Genomic DNA, 5,832 nt, shown 5'->3' on the forward strand with positions numbered 1-5,832 from the left:
CTTGCTTAGGTTGGCTTGGTCATTACCCAGATATGTTTGTTTCTTTTTTCCATCCTTCGTTTGGTTTCTGTGGTCTCCTGTTAGTCAAGAGTTTAACCATAACTCCTTGGCTTTGTGGTATTGTGATCTGTTGGTAATGGTGCTTTAAGCTATCCACGACCTTGCTCCCTTACCATTTGTGGCAGTATTTTTCTTTTAAGTTATATTGCTGGCTTCACCTTAAAAAGAGGGGTGGACAATCTGTAGCACATGTTACACAAGTGGCTTGCAGAGCTGCTTTGTGTAGCATACAGCAGATATGTTCAGGTAGCAGAGAAAGCAGCAGCAGATAGGGTAGGGAAGAGAGGAGAGCCAAGGAACAGGCAGCGGAAGGAGAACAGAGTGACACTTGGGAGGGGTGGGGGAGAAGCTTATGTTGTGTTATGTCTGCCAGTAAGGTTGGTTCTCAGTGCCTTAAGAGGCTTCATGCATTTGAAGGGCCAGGCACATCATTTCAGTACCCTTAGGTCTAGCAAGGTAGTTGAAGAGTGCTTCCAAACATGGCACTATGGCATAACCTTAGCTACTTGAAGCCACTAGTGAGAGCTGAGTGAATCACCAAGACAAGCTGGAATTGAATTCTTACAGATGGAGCTGTTAAATGTAGAAATCCTATCTTCTGAGCCTACCCCATAGATGTAGGGAATGACAGGGTGACAGGTTTAATCCGGTTTCTGATCACTTAAACTGGTTTATGTGTAATGTCTGTCCCTAGCCCTAAAGAGATTCATCCTTATGCAACTTTTTAAAGGGAGTATTTTAATGGGCATAAAACTACAATATTGGTGTGTGAGGCTTGCAGCAGTATTTGAACTGAATTATAAGACATCTGGCTTTTTCATGAATGCTTAAGTTCTTAGCAGGTTTCTGCTGGTCTTCAGTGTGTTTTTTCAATTGTCCTTAATGTTTATAAGAGAAATGTTTTTAATCTGCTTTTTTATTTTAATCATCACTGAATTTCAGCTCTCAATGTTTACTATTTAATAAGAAACTAAAAAAATATTAGGTGATAAGTGCCCTTTTATTAAACTTTTTTTTTTTTTTTTTACTCCATCCTTTTTGTATTTACTTGATTTTTGAATGTCTTGAGCTTTACAGCTGGATGGAGAATATTTAGGAGGCATGAACTACGTGCAAGATAATTTTTTAAGTAATATATTTCTGATGGTCACCTACATAAGTTACTGCTATTTTATTTTTACACACAAACTTCAAAATGCTTGACAAACAGTAATTGTGTACTGTGAAACCTGAATGGATGTTTTGGAAAATATAATCTAGTAAAACATATTAATTCAGGAAGTGAAGATGGTGGAATAACATCCTAACAGAAGGTTACATTTTTTACATTTACAATGAAAAGAAATATAACAAAGAAACAAAACAGAAAGGAACCTATGTAGCATATTTCCTCCTGCACCCTACAGAACCAAATGGAATGGTGATATTTTTTAAGTAATGAAGTTGCAAATCATAGTCTACTTTTTTTTTTTGTAGGAATGTGCAAATTTTTAAGTGTGCCTAGTTTGAAGGTCTGAAAAAGCAAAGAACCTCTCTGCATTTAAGGTGCTGTCTTTGAGGCCTGCAAGAGGGAACATAGAAATGAAAGAGAAGGATTCTGAAGGATGGTCCATCTTGAGTATTTTCCTCTTCCTTTTTATGGGAATCTAATGAGGGGACCCTCATTCCAGTGAACTGCAGGAAGTCCACAGAAAGAATTTTACCAAGGCAAGTGTTTCAGCTTATCCCCTACAGTCAAATAGATTTGTCCAGTAAATATTTTTAATTGGTTTCCAGGATATTCTCAAATTTTAAAGCTTAGACTGAGTTTCTATATAAAAATTGAAAAAGTAGAAACCAAAAGAACCCCCGCCCCCCCTCCCCTTGTCCAGCTCATTGTATTTTTGTTAGACAAGGCATGCTTTTCCCATAATGACTTGTTAAATATCTTAATAACAAGCAACACTCTGCCCCCCTGCCAATTTTATTTGAGATTTAAATGAAGAAATAGTTTTATTTTTAGCAGACTTGCAGGGAAAGACTACAAACCTGATTAATTCATTTGACTGGAAAGAATGTGAATCTAATTTGAAGTGTGTGTGTGTGCACACTTTTTTTTTTAATTTTACTTTACAGTGAAATGATGTAACAGAACATATATGAATCCTATGAGGGCTTAAGTGCTTAGTGTTTTTATGAAGAAGTACTTTGCATTTATGGTGGCTTGCTTGTACTTGTTGCTAAAAAATGTCAGATGTTCCTGGAAAAAAACAAGAAAACAGCATCTAGTTAGCCCCACTAAGTATAATCTGAACTGGAATATGCGGCTGCTTTATCTTCAAATATTTGTGCTCAGAGGATCCTAGAGGTTCTAATCTCATAAATTCCAGCAGGTCTTACTCTAGAGATTTATGATGAATGTGTTAGGGCCAAATATGATTAGTGCAGGATTTTTTCCATTTTCAAATTTGAAGAGAAAATAAGCATTAAAATAATCAATGTGTGGTGCAGATTTCTGTGAGAGCTGTAAGACTAGTGCTCTTTTTGAAGGATGAGCACAATACCTTAATCTTTAACTAGCCTGGAGCTAAGAATAACAGCAGCATCATAATATTGGTGTCATAATTGGCAGTTCAGTATCCTACTGCTTCCCCACTAAGCCAACTCAGCCTTGTAATTGGTTTTATGTAGTTTGGGAATGTTTTAAATGTTACACATTATATTGATGAGAACACAGCATTCATATTTCCATTGAATTCTGGATCTAGGTAGATCTAGCTCCCTGTTGTTCTGCAGTATCATGAATAATAACATGAAAAGCAATAGAAAAAAAAAGTTGGTGGTACAAGGCATTTATAGATTGTCTGAAAAATGTTGGTTAGGAAGGGATACCAGAACACTTACTGCCTATCTCTGGGACAGAAACCTGATGATAATTTCCAGTTGCACTGTCTCCTCAAACTACAGCAGCTCCGTTTCCTTTACCATGGTGGTAGCTTCTGTTGTCATCACCATGGCCCTCCTGAACTGCGTGTTGCCAGAGCTGGATCATGACATGCTGGGGTCCTAAGCTAGGGGTTCCCAACCTTTCTATGCCGTGGCCTGGCAAACTGCGGACTGGAAGTGGCCACAGCCCTGCAAACTGCGGACCACCGTGCAGAGCCCCATGGTCAGAAATTCCAGCTGGAACACAGGTAAAGATACGTCCACCCCCCAGGTGGGAGGGTGGGTCCAAACCTCAACCGTGGCTGCTGTGGGCCCAGTCGTGGCCTCTCCACCCAGCTCTGTGGGGCTGCAGTTTGCTGGTCTGCGGTCGCTTCTGGTCTGACAGCCAATCCTTTGCAGCCTGGGGGTTGATTTAGAGGCCTGAGCTGAAGCTTATTAAATCCGGCACTGGGTGTTGCCCAGGACCATCAGATCCTTGTAGTGGTCCGGATAGTATTTCTGGATGGAGTATAGCTCTTCCACAGCTTTTGTCCTCCCCTTTGATGAAATGGCCACATAGCATCTCTACCTTTTTGTTTTCAACTTTTTTTTCTCATGTGCTGAGCCCCTTTTTGTGATAATGACCTTAAGATCTCAGAAGCTGTAAGTGCTGATCCTGAAAGGTGAGATGTTTCATTCTCGGCTACAAAGAATCCTACAGAGGATTCTCACCTCACATTTAATTTCTGGCTTTTGACCACCTTGTGACTAGGTCCAAGGGCTTGGGACCCTGGGCCAGTTACAATTGGGCTCTGTGGAAATGACTGGAGGCTATGTTTCAACTTGCTGCTCTGGGTAGTTCATGGTTGGGAATGATACTAGTCCCAGAACCGGCGAGATCCCAGGGAAGAGCACTTCACTGTGGGGCATAATACTTCGGAAGTGACTTGGGCTTGTGTTAAGGTCTAGTTTCACCTACCTGGTTTCATAAGCAGAAAACAGCTTAACTGCTTCTTTTAGCTACCTGAAACTAAGTATAGTCATTACTTTTCCCTTGCACCCTCATTTCAATGTGACTTAATCTAAGTCACAACAATATTGTATGTCAAAAACATTTCAACTTTTTAAAAGTTTGTTTTAAAACTGTTACTACAATAAATAGCTATGTTAAACAATTAATACAATTTGGTGACTAAGTTTCCCTTACTTTAAGATTTCATAGATTTCATAGACATTAGGGCTGAAAGGGACCTCAGAAGATCATCGAGTCCAGCCCCTTGCCCCAGGGACAAGAAGTCAGCAGGGATCATAGGATCCCAGCAAGATGAACATCCAGATGTCTTTTGAAGGTGTTTAGAGTAGGTGCTTGAACAACCTCTGGTGGGAATCCGGCAGATTTAAATGTCTCTCTTACTCAAATATGTAAAATAGGAACAATGACTGAGAATTATGATGAGTAGTGATTTTGATTAGATTGAGTATTGGGGTTTCATAGATTTCATAGACTTTCATAGATTTCATAGACATTAGGGCTGGAAGGGACCTCGGAAGATCATCGAGTCCAGCCCCCTGCCCAAAGGGCAGGAAGTCAGCTGGGTTCATAGGATCCCAGCAAGATGAGCATCCAGTTTGCTCTTGAAGGTGTTCAGTGTAGGCGCTTGAACCACTTCTGGTGGCAGGCTGTTCCAGACCTTGGGGGCTCGGACAGTAAAGAATTCTTCCTTATGTCCAGCCTGAAACAGTCTTGTAGTAGTTTATGACCATTCGACCTAGTCGTCATCCCTTGGGGCGCTCTGGTGAACAAACGTTCCCCCAGATATTGGTGGTCACCCCGATAAACTTATAGGTGGCCATCAGATCACCCCTGAGCCTGCGCTTTTCCAGGCTAAAGAGCCCCAGGGCTCTCAGCCTGTCATCGTAGGGTCTGCTTCCCTGACCTCTGATCATGCGCGTGGCTCTTCTCTGCACTCTCTCAAGCTTCTCCACATCCGCCCAAAACTGGACACAGTACTCCAGCTGCGGCCTCACTAAGGCCGAGTACAGGGGGAGAATGACGTCCCGGGATTTGCTTGAGAAGCATCTATGGATGCAAGCCAGCGTTTTGGTCGTTTTACTAGCCGCAGCATCGCACTGCAGGCTCGTGTTCATCTTGTGGTCAATGATGACCCCCAAGTCTCTTTCTTGCATAGTGCTAGCCAACATAGCCTGGATAACCTGCCTGTCTTCTGGTGTGGATGCTTTGCCCCAGAGGTTGGTGTCATCGGCGAACTTGGCCAGTTCTGATCGCTTCTGACTCCAGTGTCCACATCATTAATGAAGATGTTGAACAGTATGGGTCCAAGGACAGAGCCTTGGGGGACCCCACTGGTCACAGGACACCACGATGAGTGACTTCCATCGATTACTACCCTCTGGGTCCGACCCCGGAGCCAATTTTCCAGCCAGTGGATCGTGGAGGACCCCAGGCGACAATTGGCCAGTTTCTCCAAGAGGCGATTATGGGAAACCAGATCGAAGGCTTTTTTGAAGTCAAGATATATGACATCAATCTCTTCTCCCTTGTCCAGGTGATAGGTCACCTGGTCGTAGAAGGAAATGAGATTGGTCAAGCAAGACCTACCCGCAACAAACCTGTGCTGGCTATCCCTTAAGATGTTGGTGTCGGCCAGTCCATTAAGGATGGCCTCTTTAATAAACTTTTCTAAGATCTTCCCTGGGATAGAAGTCAGGCTAATGGGCCTATAGTTAGCCGGATCCACTTTCCTCCCTTTCTTGAAGATAGGCACCACATTGGCCTTCTTTCAGTCTTCGGTCACTATACCAGAGCGCCAAGAGTTTTCAAAGATCCGTGCTAGAGGCTGGGCTATG

At 42.5% G+C, this 5,832-nt stretch overlaps 1 protein-coding gene across 1 annotated transcript in view; it reads left to right on the forward strand.

Annotated features, from left to right (window-relative positions):
* The first annotated feature begins 3,092 nt into the window (after positions 1–3,092).
* Positions 3,093–5,832, forward strand: part of GULP1 (GULP, engulfment adaptor PTB domain containing 1) — a 322,650-nt gene continuing 319,910 nt past the window's right edge. The window contains exon 1 of the mRNA XM_006024632.3: positions 3,093–3,233. The gene's annotated coding sequence lies outside the window, so the exon portion shown is untranslated. The remainder of the gene's footprint in view (positions 3,234–5,832) is intronic.

This window comes from Alligator sinensis, unplaced genomic scaffold (assembly GCF_000455745.1).
Source record: "Alligator sinensis unplaced genomic scaffold, ASM45574v1 scaffold67_1, whole genome shotgun sequence".
Taxonomy (NCBI): domain Eukaryota; kingdom Metazoa; phylum Chordata; order Crocodylia; family Alligatoridae; genus Alligator; species Alligator sinensis.